Source organism: Schistocerca cancellata, chromosome 2 (genome assembly GCF_023864275.1).
Source record: "Schistocerca cancellata isolate TAMUIC-IGC-003103 chromosome 2, iqSchCanc2.1, whole genome shotgun sequence".
In the NCBI taxonomy this organism is placed as follows: Eukaryota; Metazoa; Arthropoda; class Insecta; order Orthoptera; family Acrididae; genus Schistocerca; species Schistocerca cancellata.
Genome location: NC_064627.1, coordinates 519,057,138 through 519,079,000, shown reverse-complemented (window position 1 = coordinate 519,079,000; position 21,863 = coordinate 519,057,138).

Here is a 21,863-nt window from a genome sequence, read left to right as displayed (position 1 = left end):
AGTTTGTAGATATTGCTGAAACAATGCAGGGGCGGATGCACACCCGAATGGCAGTCGTTTGAATCGGTACAAACCAAGATGCGTGTTAACCACCAAAACGCGCGGGGATTCTTCGTCCACCGGTATTTGCAAGTACGCATCTGCTAGGTCCAACTGCGAAAAATATTTACCCGGGCACAGTTTGTCAAAAAGATCTTCCGGGCGGGGTAAAGGAAAAGTTTCAGTCACTAGTTGTGGATTCACTGTTGCCTTGAAGTCCACACAAAGTCTCAAGTTTCCGGAAGGTTTTCGCAAAATTACTAAGGATGATGCCCAGAGAGAAGCCTGCACACGTTCAATTACACCTTGTGTTTCCAAATCGTGTAATGTGTTTGCGACCTTATCACGCAATGCGTGGAGAACATTGCGCACTCTGAAATATCTCGGTTGCGCGTTGACTTTCAGTTCCAAACGTGCTTTATAGTTCTTAGCACAACCGAGGCCCGGTGCAAAAATGTCTGCAAATTCTTCACAGAGACGAGCTACACCGTCGGAAGACACTGTCTGGTTCACTGATAGGACCTGATTGACTATAGACAAGTTAAACAACTGAAATAAATCTAAACCAAACAAGTTCACTGCAGCAGAAGAACGAAGTACGTAAAATGACACAAGTCTTGTTTGTCCCTTGTATGTTCCAAGAAGGCTGCACTATCCTAACACAGGGATTGCTTGTCCTGAATAACTACTTAACTTAACATGTGCGGCATGCAATGGAGGTGTGCCCAGCTGTTTGTACGTGTCGTGATTGATCAGTGAAACTGCAGCTCCGGTATCGAGCTGCAATGGTATCACTTTGCCGTTAATGCCCAAGTCTACAAAAACTTGTTTGTCCTGCTGATGACAAGAGTGACTGTCTCGTGCAACGTGAACTGACACTGGTACAGAATCACTTGCGACTTGACGGGATTTCCAGCGATGTCGACGCACACTATTTGTGTGACGAACACAGTCACTGTTAGAGAGAGTAGCACTGGGTGGAGTGGCATGAACTACATGAATTTCCATAGGTGAAGTGTCGCGAGCCTGAGTATCCTTGGTTCGAATGCGGCGCAAAGCAAAGGGCCTGGAATGGTTGTGGGCTTCTGATTGGAGCTTTTTCTGGCAAACACTTTCAACATGTCTTTTTTTATTACAGAAAAAGCAAATAGCCTGGCGTGACGGGCAGTTCTCACGCGAATGTCTAGTAGCACACCGCGGGCATGATTTCACTGCATTTTCTTGCCGGCGCTGGACACGTGGCTGAGAGCCAGGCGGCTTTGGCGCGGCCGGGCGCGAGGTCTGTTTACTGTTCCGTGCAGCTCGCCCAGCGGGCCGGTTAACCTGACACACGGGTGGCAAAGATTCAAATGATTCCTGAGCAAAGTCAAGTGTGTCCTGCCGATCCAATATGTCCATCACTTGTTGAAGGGAGGGATTGACTAGATTCCAAATCTGTTCCCGTATACGAACATCAGAAATGTTCTGTGCAATTGCATCACGTACCATAGTATCTGAATAAGGGAGTCCACATTGACACTCAACAGCACAATCCCTAGTAAGGCCTTGCAAGGTTGCAACTCACTCCCGATTAGTCTGACCGGCCGTAAGTCTTGTACAAAAAAAGGTATACCTTTTTGCAACGACAGTGACTGATTCTTTGAAATATGCATCTAATGCAGACAAAATTTCGTCGTAGGACAGAGTTGCTACGTCGCGTTGGGGAAACAATTTGACTATCACATGGTACGTTTGGACACCGACGGATGCCAGCAGAAAAGGCTGCCGCTCGGTACCTTGAATTCTGTAGGCGGCGAGATGGAATCCAAATTGGCGTGACCACTCCGTCCAGCTTTCCAGTGCAGCATCAAAAGGACGAAAAGGTGGTGCAACTGTGTGTTGTGGCTGCGTGAGCGGTGGAGCGGCGGCCGCCGCATCGTTTTGCATTGCACATTGACCCTGGACGAGCTGTCCAAGGGCATACCAGTAAGGCTTGCGTCTGCTGATTCTGTAAGTGATAAAATTCGGACAGTACATCTGGAGATTGTGGCGAAAGTATTGCACAAGTAAATCAGGGCAATATAGTTACGAACGCGAATTGGCCTCGTCGCCAACTGTTGTGGACTGGCAAGACAGCCAATCCACTAGGAGGAAGCTGAAAGGCAAGCGTTTAAGCTCACGCAGGCTGGCGTGAGGTCTGGAACTGGACAAGGAAGTTAGGCTTTAGCAAAAAAGGTCGCAGCTGTTGGAATACTTAACTTTAATTCATAATTGGTGAACATAGCTCTTGACGGTACATGTTTTACATCATCAATAGTAACTGGTAATGGCGCCTTGCTAGGTCGTAGCAAATGAAGTAGCTGAAGGCTATGCTAACTAGCGTCTCGGCAAATCAGAGCGTAGTTTGTCAGTGAACCATCGCTAGCAAAGTCGGCTGTATAACTGGGGCGAGAGCTAGGAAGTCTCTCTAGACCTGCCGTGTGGCGGCGCTCGGTCTGCAATCACTGATAGTGGCGACACGCGGGTCCGACGTATACTAACGGACCGCGGCCGATTTAAAGGCTACCACCTAGCAAGTGTGGTGTCTGGCGGTGACACCACATGGAGTGCTTGGGGAAGGCGGATCTGATTAGCTTTCCTGGACTTCTAATTACTATTTATTGCGTTTCGTTTGTTACTGTTTGTTAAGTTCAACCGGCGGTATTTTTCCTACCTCTTGGCCGCTAACGCCCCAATTACCTGCTCTGGGGGTTAGTGTATGTAACGGCAGTGTGTTTCCCTGCCTTGCCGCTGCTGTCCAGTGAGGCGTGTAGTTTTGACAGCTTTCTTGATTGTAGGTTGGTTGGCGATTCTTCTACTCTGGTGGTAGTGATTCCTTTCTCGTTCCGGGCGCTCTAAGCACAGTATTCTGTGGGCGGAGTCCAGACCGGCGGTTCCGGCTTTGGCGTATTTTTACATCTTGGTATTTGGTTTATTGGACGTCAGGTAGCCTCAGCAGGGTTATCATTAGTCATTCATTAGACAGCCACTAGTCTGAGTTACCATCTTGTGAAGTGAACTCTTGACTGTCTATCTCATCGCTCACGAAAGTGTTTTTTGCTGGACCTACTCAGAGGTCGATTCCTGGCGCAACGTCTGAGACTGGCCCCTGTGTTTTATTATTGTATTTGCTGCTTTAGTGTATGTTTCTAAAATATTTTATATAATTGCCATTCTTGGCGTTACAACAGGTTTAAATGATTGTGCTACCAAGTTTACCATCATCATTTTGTCTCATCTGTTTGGTGATGAGTAGCTTGTCCTTTTAAATTAAACTTTTCTGTTTTATAATTTGTTTGTTAAATTTTTTTGATAATTGCCGTTCTTGGCGTTAAAGGCCTTCAGCCGGGACAGTGGTTACTTGCCTTAAAATTCTAAATGGGATCACATTGGCTTGTTTTTAAAACATTATTTACTGTGTCTGTATTTTATGCTCATTTGGTAAATTGTAACCCACTGAAACCACCATTAATTACACAGGTCTATTCCTTCATTAATAACGTGTGATATCTTTATTTATTGCTGAGTCTGGAAATACCGTTTAAAAATAAATGTGTGTAATTGCAAAAGGGAACCAATAGTAACTGATTACGCCCCGTCCACAATCGTAACCGAATACTGCCTTCCTTGACTAGCAGGTTTCAATGATGAGTCATCTAAACAGTCAAATTCAATTCAAAAAGAATCCATCACAAAATCCTTCACTTCTGCCACCGGTCAAGGGAGCCTAGTCTCAGATTTGAGGAGGCAGTTAATTAAGTTCCGTTACTCCTTTCAGCCTTGTATATATACAGCCTGGAGTAGATTGAGGGATTGATTTATGAACACCTGTGTCTGATATGCGTGGACCTGAAAATTTCTGAGTGTAATTACAGTATTTGACAGACGTTCCAAGCCTCGGAAACGGCCCCTGGGAAACCCCTGACAGTTGTTTCCAGTATGTTGTGGGTTTCGATATGTTACAGAACACTGGCGCAGAAAGCTGACTACACCGCACTTGAGACAACAATCTTAAGTCGTGAGATTGCAGCTCTTCTTAGAAAACTTTTGTAGTAGTTTCCTTTAGAATAGTGCAGAGCGGGACGTTTTTGAGTATTGAATTTTCTCATTCTGAGAGAGCTAAAGGGCGATCTGCTTTATTGCTGAAAGCCATTCAACAGCCAAGATGTGCAACTGGCTATTGTCCATATGCACATTGCTCACAGTTGCTTGTTATATCATGCAAGGACGGTACAAAGTAGCACAAGTGTTTACGTATGCTGGACATATTTTAAACAGTGCGAATCCGATTTAAATGGTGTATAAGGTGTGTAAATGAGACTCAGGTGTTTCCAATAACTAAAGTGGTAAGGTGTGCTGTTGTTCCGAAAGCGCTCTGACATGCAGTTTATACTGGTCAGGGTAACTACCGGTTGGAGCAAGTTCACCAGCGGCTGTCCGCAGCTCGTGGTCTAGTGGCTGGCGTTGCTTCCTCTGTATCACCGGGTCCCGGGTTCGATTCCCGGCCAGGTTGGGGGTTTTATCTTCCCAAGGACCGGGTGTTTGTGTTGTCCTCGTCATTTCATCATCATCATCATTCGTAACAGTGGCTACTACATGAAGAACTGGACTGTGAAAAAGTTGGGACTTTGTACGGGCGCTGATTACCACGCAGCTGAGCGGCCCACAAACCAAACATCATCATCATCACCAGCAGCTAAGCTGGACCTGATCAAGGGACAAGCAGCGACGCGCCTCCACTGTGTACCGACGTAGCATCTCACGCCATGAGAGACTGAGGTTAAATTCCTCCAAATCAAACGTAAAAATATTTAATGCAGACATCACAGGATGGAAAACTAGATCATTTTATTTCTAATTTCCCACTCCCTTATTTATTACTGTCATGGCTCAGGTTAGCAACAGAATACTTACGTTAAGGAAGTGGTACAAATCTATATGAGGAGTACATAGGATTAAAGCACTAAAATTACTGCTACGACCTAGGGGAGTGAGTCGCTGAGTTAGGAGACGGTGTTAGGTTGCCTACGTCAGGACCTGGCTGGACTGTCACCTCTTGGGCATGAGCCAGCAGTGACTCAGTGGGTTATGGCCTGTTCAGCGCCCAAAGGGTCTAATAGAACAGCATCAACCAAATAAACATGTATTGTTCCAAAGTATACGGTCTTCTTCATTCACGGCAGCCACGCATGCTCCCTGCAATTAAAATATTGTAAACTGCTCCCTGGACCCACTGATTAACACATTAGATCGGAAGGCCTTTTGGCTGACGTCCTTCACAGTTCCGCGTCAGTCTCGATCTGACTGACGGCACTGTGGCCTGCAGTAACAATGTTCACCAGGTAGCACTTGCTGTTCCACCAGTGATTGAAGACGGTCTTCATGGGCAGAGGATGGATCAACTCCGGTCCAACCTTCTGGCTGGATAGCTGCTAACTGAGTAGAAGTAGATGAAGCCACTGTGCAGTAGCAACATTTATACAAGAACTCACCTGCGTGCATTGGTATTGCGAGGCTACGATGGCTTCATATGGCCTGCTCTTCTTGACCCGTCAGCTTTCTGAACACTCGAGTTGTAGCTGAAAAGTGTTTTGGCTCTGAGCACTATGAGACTTAACTTCTGAGGTCATCAGTCCCCTAGAACTTAGAACGACTTAAACCTAACTTACCTAAGGACATCACACACATCCATGCCCGAGGCAGGACTCGAACCTGCGACCGTAGCAGCCGCGCGGTTCCAGACTGTAGCGCCTAGAACCGCACGGCCACTCCGGCCGGCAAAAGTGTTTTAACTTCGCCTTTCAGAGGCTATGGTGGATGTGTTCTGTAGCGCCAGTGCTCTGAGTAACCATTCCTCTACCCTAGTTATGTCTTCTTAGTTTGTGTGGTCAACACAGTGACGACATCTCTCTTCCCTATGATATCATTTTGTTGCAATGACACTTTGGACACTCATTTGTAGCAATGAACTCTACCTTATGAGCTTCTTACAAGCAACATGAGGAATCCTTTCTTGTTGCCATTGTTTCATACTGAGACCTGGTCTCTTGTGCTACAACGGCAAGGCTTTTAAATTTTACGCAGTTGTCCAACATATTAATCAGGGGCACTTTAAAAATTCCACCATGGATTTCACTCGAGGTGTTCCTAGAACAGTCTCAACAAACATTTACACAGAAGTTCGCGTTGTATATTTTAGTTTCCCTCTTTGTTCCATGTGAGCTAAACCCCAAAGTTCCTCTGCTTAGTCACATCATTCCTCAAAGTTTAGCAAGATGAGCAACATATCGCTCTATTATTTACATTTTCTAGGTCTCACTTACTTACCAGCATAATCATTTCCTGTAACATAGCCCACACAACATTTTCTTTTACAAGATCACTCGTTCTCCACCTAATAAATCTTCATTCACTTAACTTACCTCTTATCCACTACTCGTTTCCAACAAACTATTATCTGGTATACAAGATGTCCTCAACTTTAGCGCTCACTGCGTCAATCTACTAGACTCATCTTTAAACCCAACAACCATTTTAATGCTGTGTGGCTTGTTATAATTTTGAACTTCCAGCCATACAAACAATAACAGAAATACTTCACTCAATAAATGACAACTAATATTTCCTTTCCTGTGGTATAATAACTCTGTTCTGCTTTTTTTCAGTTGTCTTTGTGCATATGTCATTGGGTGTTTTTTACCATCTAGATCTCGGCTAAGAACACATCCAGTTTCCACAGTTCTTGCCTCACATGGTAAAATAAACTCCTTACTAAAATCAGGAAATACAGACACTAAACCAGATGTTAATGCCTGTTCCAAGATCTGAAATGCAGTTTCACAGTTATCTGACCACTATAATTTCACTGCATACCACTCAGTGGTTCAGAAACTTTGGCACACCCCTTAAACTTTCTATAATAATTACAGAGCCTGAAATATAGCTGAAGCTGTTTTGTTGTCTGCTGTGACACAAAATCGCGCACTGCAGAAACTGAACATGGATCAGCATTGACACACTTCCGGCTAATCACATTACCTACATAATTTGGTTCAAATGGCCCTGAGCACTATGGGACTTAACTTCTGAGGCCATCAGTCCCTTAGAACTTAGAACTACTTAAACCTAACTACCCTAAGAGCATCACACACATCCATGCCCGAAGCAGGATTCGAACCTGCGACTGTAGCGGTCGCGCAGTTCCAGACTGTAGCGCCTAGAACCGCTCGGCCACTCTGGCCGGCCTACATAATTTATCTCTGTTGTTATAAAGTGATATTTATCCACAGTGCGCATCAATCATGTGGTACATAAACTGCAGAAAAGTACTTCCAGCTGTTACACACATTCTTCCTTATCCTTTGATTATACAATGATGACATCAAAGTAAACAATACACTGCTTCAGTTTCAGTCTTCTGAACACTCCATCTAGTAACTTCTGGAAGGTAGATGGCGCATTTTTAAGAAAAAGCGACATACTAAAATCTCTCAATCTACTCCAGTCTGTACACATACAAGACTGAAAGGAATAAGGAGATTGGGAGTACTGAGATGGTTCTCGGGGAATAGTAAGATGAGTCATCAGCCTGTCCTCCAGAACTGCATCCCACATGTGACAGCCACTATTCTAATCCATTTTCTTGAAAGATCTACACCCAAGTTACCCTGAGTCTCCAATTCAATACAGGATAAGGATCTACAACTGTCCTGCATTTAAACAATGGTAATGATAGCGGAATCTATACTTCCACGTGTCCCTGGTGATTTTTTTTTTTTGAACAATGTTGAAGCTTTTAGCCCGTGGAGTGTAATTGTGCGCAATAATATTGTCTGCAATCTGTTGGTAAATAGACTCTTCCATTATAAGTTTCAAGTATTTTTGGGTCCTGTATGGCTTCCTATATACCGGAGCATTCTATTCCGTGTCACTTGTATTGCAAGCTACAGTCCCTCAAGTTTGAACAGATTCTCAAATTTTACCAACAAAACTTCCATAGCAGATTTTTCTTCCCCCACGAAATATTCTAATTTCTCGCACAGTGCAGATATATCTACAGCTTGCTTATGGCCAGGTCTCCACTCAGCTTACCTAGACCATCCTCATTCAGGACATCAACACTGGTAATCAGTAACCCCTTTGGCAGACTCACAGTATCCATGCCAAAATTATCTATAGTCTTCAAAATCATATTATCTCAATCTACCCCCATCACATCTGTTATACTTCTATACACAAAGTAATGTGATGCGTCCAACTCATCACTGCACTCTAACGGCTCCGCAATAGATGTCATTTTACTTGGGAGATCAATACCTAAACTAACCCAGAGAAACTTTCCTGTACCTCTTGACACTTTATCATACAAATTAATCTACCATCTGCAGTTTATTTGGTACCAACTTCATGACAGGTAAACCCTGCAGCAATGTAACACTTTCAGTGATCGCTCGCACTTAAAACAACGTCCCGTCTCATAGTATACTGCAAAATATCAGTTTCTGCATCATCTTGGTCCAGAAAGTTAAGTCCCGGGATGGCACAGTATCCCTCCACAGTGTGTAATACTACTTCCATGTATTTCTGAAAGTTCTTCACTCCAGTAAAGAAACTAAGTGAAGTTGATACCAGCGATTCAACTTCAATGCCACCTGTCTCACATAACATTGATGTGCGTTGAAAATGTCTGCCAGGCTGAAGGTTGCTGAGGCAAATTCACTGGTGGTCTTCGGACATCACATCTGCGCAGCATGATTATGTTGGATCTGGTGAGTCTTCATTCGCTAATCTGAGCCTGTTCGTTTTGTTGTGTGGCAGACCAGTTTACACTGTACTGTCCTTGGCCGTGCCTTGGCGATATTAGACGTATTCCCGTTGAATATTGTTTTAGGTGGCCTTTCTTGCAATTAAATGTGTATCCTCGCTAGTCTCAAGACGTCTGTTAATGTAAGGTATGAGTCAATTAAGCTCTTTTTTTTTTTTTTTTTTTTTTGAGTAATCCGTCTTCTGACTGGTTTGGTGCGGCCCGCCGCATCTTCACCTCAGAGTAGCACTTGCAACCTACGTCCTTAACTATTTGCTGGATGTATTCCAGTCTCTGTCTTCCTCCACATGGAAGGCATTCCCTTATGTCTTACCAGCTTTCCTATCACGTTGTCCCTTTTTCTTGTGAGTGTTTTCCGCATACTACTTTCCTCATTCCTTACCTTATTAGTCCACCTAATTTTCAACACCATATGTCAGATGCTTCTATTCTCTTCTGTTCCAATTTTCACACAGTCCATGTCTCACTACCACACATTGCTGTGCTCCAAACGAACATTCTGAGAAATTTATCCCTCAAATTCAGGCCTGTGTTTGATACTAGTATATTTTTCTTGGCTAGAATGCACTTTTGGCTAGTGCTAGTCTGGTTTTTGATATACTCATTGCTCCGTCTGTCAATGGTTATTTTGCTACCTAGGTAGAAAGATTCTTTAACTTCAACTTCGTGACCATCAGCCCTGATATTAAGATTCTCCTACTTCTCATTACTGTCGTCTTTCTTCAATTTACTCTCGATCCATATTCTGTAGACTGTTCATTTCATTGAGCAAATCATGTATTTTCTTTTCTCTTTCACTGGCGATAGCAACGTCCTCAGTGAATTGTATCATTGCTATCCTTTCACCTTGAATTTTAATCCCATTCCTGAACCTTCCTTTTATTTCCATTATTGCTTCTTCGATATACAGATTGAACGGTAGGGGTGAACGACTACATCTCTGTCTTACACACTTTTTAATCCGAGCACATCGTTCTTCTACGTCAATTTTATTATTCCCTCTTAGTCCTTGTACATATTGTATATTATCCGTCTGTTCCTATAGCTTACCCCTATTTTTCTGAGAATTTCGAACATCTTTCACCGATTCACACTGTCGAAATCTCTTTCCAATTCGACAAATCCTATGAACGTGTCTTGATTTTTCTTTAGTCTTGTTTCCATTATCAACCACAACGGCAGAATTACGTTTCCCTACAGCCAAACTGAACGGATTCTAACACATTCTCAATTTTCCTCTCCATCCTTCTGTATATTATTCTTATGAGTAACTTGAATGCATGAACTGTTAAGCTGATTGTGCGATAATTTTCGCACTTGTCAGCTCCTGCAGTCTTCGCAACTGTCAGCATGATATTTTTCAGAAAATCAGATACTATGTCGCTAGACATTCATTCTACACACCAACGTGAATAATCGTTTTGTTGCCACTCCCCCCAACGATTTCAGAATTTCTGATGGAATGTTATCTATCCCTTCTGCCTTATTTGATCTTAAGTCCTCCACAGCTCTTCTAAATTTTGATTGTAATTCTGGACCCCCATCTCTTCTACATCGACTCCTGTTTCTTCTTCTATCACATCAGACAAATCTTCATAGAGGCCTTCAGTGTACTCTTTCCACCTATCCCCTCTCTCCTTTGTATTTAACAGTGGAATTCCCATTGTACCCTTAATGTTACCATCCCTGCTTTTAATTTCACTGAAGGTTGCTTTAACTTTCCTACATACTGAGTCAGTCTTTCCGCCAACCATTTCCTTTTCGATTGCTTCACATTTTTTGTTCAGCCATTTCGTCGTCTTAGCTTCCCTGCACTTCCTATTTATTTCATTCCTCAGTGACTTGTATTTGTGTAGTTTCAGTGAACATTTTTGTACTTCCTTCTTTCATCGATCAAGTGAAGTATTTCTTCAGTTACTTCGATATATCTGTTTCACCGTGGTGCAATGTAACTGAAATCTTCCCGTATCACCCGGCCTTTTACACCTGCTTCTCTTGTGGTTCTTCAGCAGAGTTTTCGGTTTTATTCGGTATTACAAGCTGAAATTTATTACAGAATTCATTAATCGTATATGTTACATAAATTGACGATGTTCGTGCCTCCGTGTTATTAAGTCCAGAGTACAGCAAGCTCACCATAATAGGTAACTGTTCTTAGTACGCATTTCATGTTTTAATGCCCATTGAGTGGTAACGTTTCTACTGTATTCAAGTGCATGGCGTGTGTTTGACTTTCCTTTCTGTATGTTGTAGTCAAGTGGGTCATTGGCGACTGTGGTACTCGTAACTTTTAAAGCACACAAACAATCTATACGGTGCCGAGCTTAATTGGTGTGTAGAAGAACCTTATAATACAACAGAACAAATCTTAACAATCTTCTACTTTCTAATTAATTTTCACGTAGCAAATGGGTGCCATTGCTAGAAAGGAGCTGATTACGAATTGTTATTTCTTTTCAAACCTGTCTACCAAACTTGCTAGTAACCGAGTATTTAAAGCTGTAATTGATGTGTTTTACTTTATTCTTTTATTACATTTAACAATGTTTTCATAATTTTAATTTCTCAGTTCAAGCTATAACTTTAATGGTCAAGATATTTTAATATAACTTTTTTATTTAATTTCAATTGATGATTGGTTCGGTGTGCTTGGTTTAAACTGGAATTAACTTGAACGTGATTTTTAAAAGATTATGTCAAATTTCCTTTGTGGAGACCTCTGGAAAATAAAAACAGTTACTGTATTAAAACCTTACTCTACTGAAGTCCACTATCTGCCGCGTCCCTGCTGCATGTAGTTGCTAGCGTGGTAAATATTCTTCACCACATCATTTACTTTTGTAAGTTACACATGCTATGGTTTGCAGTGATCTGCATGGTTGGAAATAAAGAACACACTTCGTATGTCGCGATCGCTGTAGACACTTATATTACTCCAAGATAGCCAGTTTCAACAGTTTTATGTTGCCATCATCTCAACTTATGGAACTTGTTATGAAATTCCCATGTTACATTACACGAAAGCAAAGCATAAAATGCACTACTTACATATACATATTTTGATAAAATCCAGTTGATAAAAGCACGCAATTGATAAAATGCACACAGCTGATATAATCCACGTACCATCCATGCATATTGTCGGCGAACATGATTCCCCCAAATCTTGCCACACAGCACCACCCAGCCGGCGTAGTGGATTTTATCAATATGCCTGTCCTGCCATCATCTGATCTTATGGAAGATCAGAAGTATATGTGGGGAGTGCCCTTTATGCTTTGACTTCGTGTAATGTAACACGGCAACTTTATTACAAGATCCACACGATCGGATGGTGGCAGTATTAGACTGTTGAAATTGGTCATCTTGGAACAATAACAGTGACTCCACTGCGATCATGGGGTACGAAGTGTGTTCTTCATTTACAGTATCAATTACTTTTAAAAATGCTATAGACTGAGTATATGAGAAGATGCTGTGGATTATAATGAACGAAAGGTCAACCCGGAAACCTCAAATAAGTATCTTAAACGCATATGTGGCCTGATATGCTGTAGCACCGCAATCACTGCAGCATTTCTATCGCTCTCGGTTTTGGAATACAACAGCTCCCTCCTCTTCTGTATAATGTAACCGCTTCGCAACCGTGCATCATTTTTTATCGTTACCTGTCTTTAGAGACAAAAAAGAAACTTTAATGCCATTTGCTGACTGAGTGGACATAAATTGTTTAGCAGAGAGAAAAACAGAATAAATTATGGATGAAATTTTATGTATCTTACGAATTGCATTAAAAATAACTGTGCAAAAGTGGTAATTAATCAAACATGCTCTGTTTGCATGCCGTGGCGCCATCGCGCGGCCGGCCATTAACCATCACAACGACAGAGCTCCGGTAGCTGCGCTGCTCACGACACGTGGCCATTACGACTGACTGGTTCCGTACCTTCCGTGGAATTCAGCAATACAGTTGCGCTCCAAGTGCTGTTCGCTGTACGAAGCTTCATGTAGAACATGAACGAACAAAATTTATAAAGGCATAGCTGGCACATCTCAGTGCGCTGAAATGCCAACATGCGCCACTGAATAGTCACATATCAGAGAGAAAGGAAGAGAGAGACAGAGACAATGGAATGTGTGTATGTATGTGTCCGAGCAGGTTTGTACGTGTGTGTGTGTGTGTGTGTGTGTGTGTGTGTGTGTGTGTGTGTGCGTCGAAGCTACGTCTTAATCACTGAAAGCATGCGTCTAGAAGAAAACCAGTAAACCCCCGATTCCGTATGAATCAAACTCCCATGTAGGAAACAACTTCAAACTTCTGCTTACTTTAAAAATGAGTTAATGTCTCAAATATTTCACGTTTAGCATGTAAGCGAGAAAAAAATTAGAAAATATGTGCAAGTATGTTTAAAGTTTGCTGGAATTCGCAAAGTGCTCTTTTTATTAATCATTGGATGAGGATAGTCTGAGTAATTTGCAAGCCATTTTAAGAAAAAGCTAGTTTTCTACGCTTCGAAATGTTTATAACGTTGCAGGTATATTCAGTTGTATATGGGGATACTGTCTGCAAAAGGTTTAGCAGTAATGAAGCAATGAATTAAAACAACATGCCTGTTACGACGTAAACAGCGAAAATGTAGTAAGCGCTAAACTTTCTTCCTTACATCGTTTTGTGGAGATGTTAGTGAGAAAATTCCGTGAAGGTTTCAAAGCGTATGTAAAATTCGTCAAGTCTCTAAGTGCTCTCATGCTTAAATACTGATGCATACATTGTTGATATTTGTCTGTGGTGAGTTACAGTGCCTCAGCACACACACACAGTTTCTAAGTGCAAGACTTGTCTTACTGTGATAAATCTTTAGCACAAGGTTATAAATCTTAGTAAGTGGAACATGGCAACACTCAAAAATTTCAAATTGCTTCGTAATTTTACGAAGTATTGAAAATCAAATTTTTGTTGCCCCTAGAAGTCCTTAGATAGGCAACCTTGATGTGCTCCATGGACATAGATCATGAACTCAAGTGGGTTAACAGTTGAAACGTCTCTGTGGAGTCGTTTCGTAGACGCTTGTCTCGCTGGATTCTGTGCATCCTATCCTGTCCACGCCTGATTGCGGTTTAATTTATTAACTCTCGCAGGAAGACTGAGCAATCAAACTAAGGTTTATTAAATGACATTATGTTTGCTTTTTTGTGTTCCATAGGAAATCATGTCCTGTATTTATTACGTTTTTCCCTTCACCCTACCCTATGTGTGAGTAAATGTGACTGAATGAGTGTTTTTACGAGTGGTTTCGGGTTCCTTTTGTGGGGGACGCTAAGCTGGTTGTCGTCTGCTAGGAGCAGGTGATGTTTGCTTCTCGTTTGGAGGGTAGCACAAGATGACAAACTTAGTATCCCAGTACCTGGACAGAGAGGTTTACCCCTTTTAGTGTGAGGTTGGTTTGTCTGTCAGGTTGGTGGCGGAAGCCTACCCCTCTGGTAGTTTCCGTTGCACCGGCAGTTCGGCGAAGCTCGGTGGAGAAAGGACACTCTGCAGCTAGCGGTTGGTGAGAACAGTTCGTAGTTCCTAGAGAGGGTTTCTGCCTTGCCGAGATAATTTTGTTTCGTGACGCCAAAATCATTCTGCTATTTTCATCATCAAAATTTCTTACATTGGTGCCCGGTTTAACGTCTAATTTCTGAACAGTTAACTCGTAATCAAGTTTACCACGTGCTGACGTTCGGCCGTTCGTAAGCGAAAGGCGCGGATTCCACGTCAAATATCTACTATACACACCTTTCGAATCGGATAAACGTCTTTCCAAGCCAGTGCATGAGCATAATTGTGATAGGTATCTCTCTGAACTATTTATGTCGTGGATATGTAGATGGAATGATTGAATTATTATGTTCCACTTCCCTTTTGTGTGTTTTTCCTTTTTTAATTGCGCTATTCCACCATTTTTGGCGAATTATTTTGTTAAATTTTTCATTCAGGCACCAGTCATGTGTTTTCATAGGATGTACATCAGATTCAGTAATGAAATAAATGTGCTACGTAGAAGATAAACTCTGCGTCCTTTATCTTTCTCATTGATGCCAGTTTTCAAATTAATTTTCTATGCCCTGATTTTTTTAAAGTTAATCTGCTTGCTCGTGATGAACAAAAATGGGAGGAAAAATCAATTTAATTACACAAGCTCATTTATATAGGACATACATTGCTGTTAATCTTGTTAGTTCCTTTAAATAAATTGCATTCTTATAATTAAATTCTTAATTTGATTGAACTGATAATTTCCAGTTCGGTCTTTTCTTAATTGCTAGAAAGGGCTTGGGCTGGAGGCGACCCTGTAATTTTTAAATTTATAACTGTCCTTGTGAGGTGGCTTAACCAGAAATTGCGCGCAAGGGCTACATCTCCATTATTATTGATATGTAACGCATATCGAGCCTTGGCTAGGATTCGTTTACAGTTCTACATACATACTTTACGCAGTTTGATAATGAAGATATACCAAGCTTACGTAAAATATCTATAAACAGAAGCCACGCGGGATTAGCCGAGCGGTTTAGGGCGCCGCAGTCATGTACTGTGTTGCTGGTCCCGGCGGAGGTCCGAGTCCTCCCTCGGGCATGGATGTGTGTGTTTGTCCTTAGGATAATTTAGGTTAAGTAGTGTGTAAGCTTAGGGACTGATGACCTTAGCAGTTCAGTCCCATAAGATTTCACACACATTTGAACATTTTATAAACAGAACTCTTCAGATTTTATGCAGAAACTGAAGAATAACTTTGTGTACTTCAAATACAGACATATTTCCGAATTCAGGCACGTCTTTGTTACTACGTTGGGCAAATTATGTATTCTGACCAACTCCTACACATACAACCCGCTGAAGGATCCTGTATTGTGAAGGCACAACCTAATGGATTTAAGATCCGAAGAATAAGACGACTGATTTTTTTTTCGTTCAGTCGGGTTTTTCAGTCAAATAAACCATCGAATGAAATTATTCGTTGTAGGCACGTCAGTTTTATGAATGTTACCACTCACTCTCCGGGTTTTAGTGGTTTCAGTTAGTGTGAGATAGTGTGAGGCATCGAACTGACACACGTGTCAGACGGTTACGTCAGTTATATGAAAGTTTTTTGTAACCTCTGACTGAAGTGTTAGTAGTAGTGGTGGTAGTAGCCGTAGTAGCAGCAGTAGTAGCAGCAGTAGTTTTATTCGTCCGTAGATCACTTTTACAAGGTTATTTGACGTGTGTTGGTATTACAATGGAAGAATAACAAAAGTAACGTAATTCATACACTAGCCAGTAACATTAATGCCATCACGTGTCAGAAGTCTGAATAAACACATTTTCCAGCACGGACCGCTGCGCGACGTGCAGGAAAGGAGCTGACGATGTTCTGGAAGGTGTGGAGTCATGCGGACTCCAGTCTCTTATTAAACTGCGCTAGATTTATCCGTTGAGGATCCATGGTACGAACAGCCCTATCGAGGTGGTCCCACAGATTCTCGATTGGGTTTTAATCCACGGAGTTTGGTGGCCAGGGGAATAGGGTAGACCCACTGTGGTGCCCTTCCAATCACTCACGTAGACTGCGAGTTGTCTGACATGTTGAATTGTTCTGCTGATACATGCTATCTTGCCGAAAAAAAAACTGTATGTAATGGTCTCCAAGGATAGATGCATACTTTTGTGTTTATCCACATTCCCTTTGAGAATGGCAAGATCACCCGAGAAACGTCACGAAAACATGCCCCAAGCAACAACGCTCCCTTCTCCGGCCTGGACCCTTCACACGATTGCTGCAGGTTATTTCTTATCGAATGTTTCAAGCGGTTCTTGTCAATAGCCATCGGTCCAATGCAGCACGAAACGTGATTCATCTGAAAAGGTCACCTGTCGCCTCTCAGTGGACGTCCAGCTGGGGTACTCATGTGCAAGTTCCAGCCGTCGTTGCTGTTGGACAACTGTCAGCATGAGTGATTTAACTTAGCGCTTGCTGCGGAGTCCCATACGCAGCAATGTTCCCTGAACGGTCGTTGGGGAGACGCTGTTGGTAACCCTTTGGTTCATCTGGCCAAAAAGCTCACCCTTCTGGACGTTATACAATTAGCTCTGTTACTGCATTACGACAATGACTGCACTGTTTTCCACGTCCCCCCACCCCTCGACCCACTTCATACACCCTCCACTGCTGGTGTTGCCAGTCTGCCACCTGTGAGTGGTTACTGCACGTTTACGTCGAACTGGTCACATTAAAGTGTAGTTAGCCGTGTCCTTGTAGTGGGAACCATTTCGGAATTTACCTTTCAAGTTTAGGGAAACCACGAGAAACTCAAATCACGATGCCCAGTTGAAGATCTGAGTCTCCACCCTCATGAATACAAGACCAGTCTGTTTAAAATAGTTCTACCTTATTCGGTTTATCCCTAAGGCGCAATACTCTTTTACAAAGAAGGTATTTAATAATGTAAAAGGTTAGTGATAGATCGTTCATTCATTTCTCACTCTCAGTTATTACGAATATTACACACACTATAAACACACACATCAGCTGATGTTAGTACCATAGCGACAGGTTTCCATTTTCTGCACCACAACTTTCCATTTTCTACCCTGAAAAACTCTATAACGAGTGAAATATTGAGCTGAGAAAGAGAATAAAGTGTTAGTATCATACATTCTAAAGCTTTGTGCGTATCTTTTTTCCAAAAATGAAATAAAGAAGGAAAAAATAGTGCCCAATGACATCTATTTTATTATAGTTATTATTATTTATATGCTTTACATTTTTTTACCAAACCCCTCATCTGTGTTATCCAAGTAGTCCTTCACTGTATAGAATGTATTTTTTAACGGATACATTTTACCCGTCTTTCTAAATAAGTTTTTTTCGGTAATCACTTCAGTCTCCTCTGACATTCTACAAGTTGGCTACTTGGCAGAAAATGCTGCTTTTACTTTTGTGTTTTTTTCTTTCTTGGCAAATGTCCAGCTCTTGTTCCATAGTTATGGTTACAGCTGCTTGTGCAGTAATTATCAATGGTTTTATTATTTGTACAACTGATTGACGAATGTAGTCACATGGTCTAGTGGTGTAGTTAAAACACTCAGTGTTTTGAACAGAGCTATTTAACAAGCTCGACTACTATTTTTGATAATTATTCGTATGGTCCTTTACTGCATTTTAACCAACATAATTGGTTTGGAAATTGTGCTCAGATTTTATGCATTTGTTCCCCAGAAAAGGAAACCATAGCAAATAAGTGAGTGTACACATGAATAGTAGAAAATAAAAGACACTAGCTACTACACACTGATGACAGGATTCTAAGTCCATAAGATGCTACTGACGTTCTGTTTGCAAGTATCTTCGTGTGGTCACACCACATCGACTGGGAATCAATTTCATTCTTAGAAATTTTATATTTCTTACACACTCGCTCAGCGTCTTCGGTTATTGATGAGCTGCCAAAGATTTTACATAACAGGAACTATACAGTTCAAAAATGAAGAAATTTCAAAATTTACTTACACACGAATTTTACTTGATTCTGGTAATAAACACCAATTTTTCGTTGGTTTTCACAATTTAATAACTGGTGCTACATTCCAAATTAATGTACAATTACTTTTGCGATAAAATATACTCAATCTCTGTTTCTGTTTCTCTCTCTCCTCTCTCTCTCTGTTTCTCTCTCCTCTCTCTATATCTGCCTGTTTGCACCCATCTTTGATAATTCTCATTCGATAAATGCTGAAGTGACATTAACAGAAAGCCTATAAGACGCAATTTCTTTTATTGTTTGGTGGTTTAATCATTTGCTTTTTAAGCGTAGCCGGCCGGAGTGGCCGAGCGGTTAAAGGCGCTACAGTCTGGAACCGCACGACCGCTACGGTCGCAGGTTCGAATCCTGCCTCGGGCATGGATGTGTGTGATGTCCTTAGGTTAGTTAGGTTTAAGTAGTTCTAAGTTCTAGGGGACTTATGACCACAGCAATTGAGTCCCATAGTGCTCAGAGCCATTTGAACCATTTTTTAAGCGTATACTGCCACTTGTCGGAAGTGCTTATTGCTGACAGCTATGTATGAGCATTCGTCAATTTTCGTTTATTCACTTAAGTCAGTTCCACAACATAAATCATAGTTGTATATACTGTGTATCACACGAAACTTATGTGGAGGTTCACTTCTGATCCAGTCGTATGATTTCTCCCATTTTCACCCAACTGCCGGCCGGTATGGTCGAGTGATTCTAGGCCCTTCAGTCTGGATCCGCGCCAGCGGTACGATCGCAGGTTCGAATCCTGCCTCGCGCATAGATGTGTGTGATGTCCTTAGGTTAGTTAGGTTTAAGTAGTTCTAAGTCTGGGCGACTGATGACCTCAGAAGTTAAGTCCCATAGTGCTCAGAGCCATTTGAACCTTCACGCAGCTGAGCGTTTCAGCATTTCATCCAGAAACAGAATCGCTGTTAAATGCATGCACTATTTACAAACAAGGACGAAAAATTGAACCAATAGCTACTTTTTGGTACTAAATAGAATGTAAATATCGAAACGTTACCAACAGTGACGACTGATGATAACAGAGCGCTGTCAACAACAGTGATTTAACAAGGCCGAAACGATCGATTTTAACTTTGAAGTTGAGGTACCAATGTGCGAATGTGAATAGAACTTCTTCATACCCTTGAAATATTTTTTCACGTGCTATGAAATATAAACAAATTTGTGTGGATGGGTGTCATTTGTAAGTACATAGATGTGAAGTAATTTTTCTTTGCAAATTATTTACCTTCCATACAAATAAATGGCTAAATAAGTGTAAATGGTATCCAAATGATTACAATTTTACTTTCTTCTTTACCTTTCAGTAACAGCAATTTCACGTTCAATTTCTTACTCCCAAGTAAGTTATCTGTAAGAGCATATGGGACAACTAAATCTGCAGCAATACATTAAACAGTTTTAAATAATTAACTTAGAATAAGTAAATAATCAAATGAATATGTATCATGCTTATTTTAGCTTTGATGTACCCCGTGAGAAGTCTTCGTGTACACCAGAGGCTACTGATACCCTCTAGGGATTCGTACTGTATACCGCTGCTTTACGTCAGCCAGTGAAAGTGGTTTTAGCTGAAATACCGAATATCCTCTTCTGTCGACAGGAAGACTACAGACTGGATGCAGTTGAAAGGAAGTATTGAATAATTCAGTATGCAAAATTACAGCGGACTGTATTATTGAAAGAACGAATTCATGGTTTAACCGACAAAAGAACTACAGACTGGTTCAGCTCGATATGAAAGAATGAATAATTCAGACAGTATGTAAAATCTCAATGGAGTGTATCGATTGTTTTCATTCGGCAGCAGACTGGTTTCACTTGAAAGAATGAATGAATAACAACCCAAACTATAACAGACTGGATCGATAGTATTCATTCGGTTGATCTCATAGACCGTTCCATACACAGGATGGAATTAATAATTCAACTCGTACGTTAACCGAATGAGTTGACTGTTTTCCATTTTTCGATTTTCATAATATTCGTTTGTTCCCGTCACTACCATACTGCCTTTTGTCCAAGGTCCATTTTCAGAAATCTTTCATTAAGTAACTTTCGTTGATACATAGATCACAGCGACGTAGAAATATTCCAGACTGCTATTATTCTCAGTTGTCCACCTCCTCGGCTGAGTGGGCAGCGCAGCTGCCTGCCATGCGGAGGGCCGGGTTCGATTCCCGGTGCTGTCAGGGATTTTTTCCTTGATTGGAGGACCGGTACGGGACGCATTTAGGACACTTGTACAAATCCACCGAGATAGTAATTGAAGCTGCATCCGAGACTGTTTGGGCAAGACTCAGAATCAGCGGTGGGCATAAAATTTTAATTGAATCCTGGTACCTGTCATCAGACTCACCTCTGATGTACCTGTAGACTTGATAAAACCTCAATTCGCTTGTACATAAGTTCCATAACCATACTGTAATCATCGGGGGAGACTTTAATCATCCTACAATAAACTCGGAAAATTACTGTTAGTGGGGGACGTTGCAAGACATATTGTGAGACATTACTAAGTGGTTTCTTTGAAAAGTACCTACAACATACGGTACGGAACCACACTCATGGTGGAAATATTTTAGAACTAATGGCAACAAACAGATCTGACCCCTTTGAGGACGTACACATCGAAACTACTACCAGTGACCATGACTTGCTTAGGGCAACAGTGATTATAAAAATACAAACGGCACTTAAAACAAGTAGGAAGACATATAAGTTCATTAAAAGCAGTAGTGACTTATCTCAATGAGAAACTTGAAACTTTTAGCATAGGACAGGATCGTGTAGGGGGCTATAGCTCAAGTTTAAAAAAATAGATGCCCACGCACTGGACAGCTATGTACCTAATAGAACAGTTCATAATGGGACGGACCCTCAGGGTACACCGCCACTGTAAAAATACATCTAAAGAAACAGAGACGACTACACTATAAGGCTCAGAACAAAGCATAGGGCTATAGATAGAGAGCCACTGAAGGAAAGCCGTTTGGCTGTGAAGAGAGCAATGCATGAAGCCTTCAGTGACTACCGCAGCAGAATTTTGTCTAATGATCTTTCACAAAATCCAAAGAAATTCTAGTGTTATGTAAAGGTTCTTAGTGGAATCAAAGACAGACACTCGTGGACGAAACTGGAATTGGAATTAAGTGTGGCGCAGCGAAAGCAGAAATGCTTAACTTCGTTTGCCAACGCTTATTTGCAAATGAAAATCCGAACTCGCACAATTTACTTTTCGTATCTCTGAAAAACCAGTACAATAGATGTCAGTGCCAGTGGCGTTAAGAACCAGCCGAAATCGTTAAAACTGAAAAAGCTTCAGGTCCGTTAGAATTCCAGACAGATTCGACACTGAAATTGCGACTGAGTTGTCCCCTTTTTTTTAAGTGTAACCTAGCATAGACTTCCGTCCA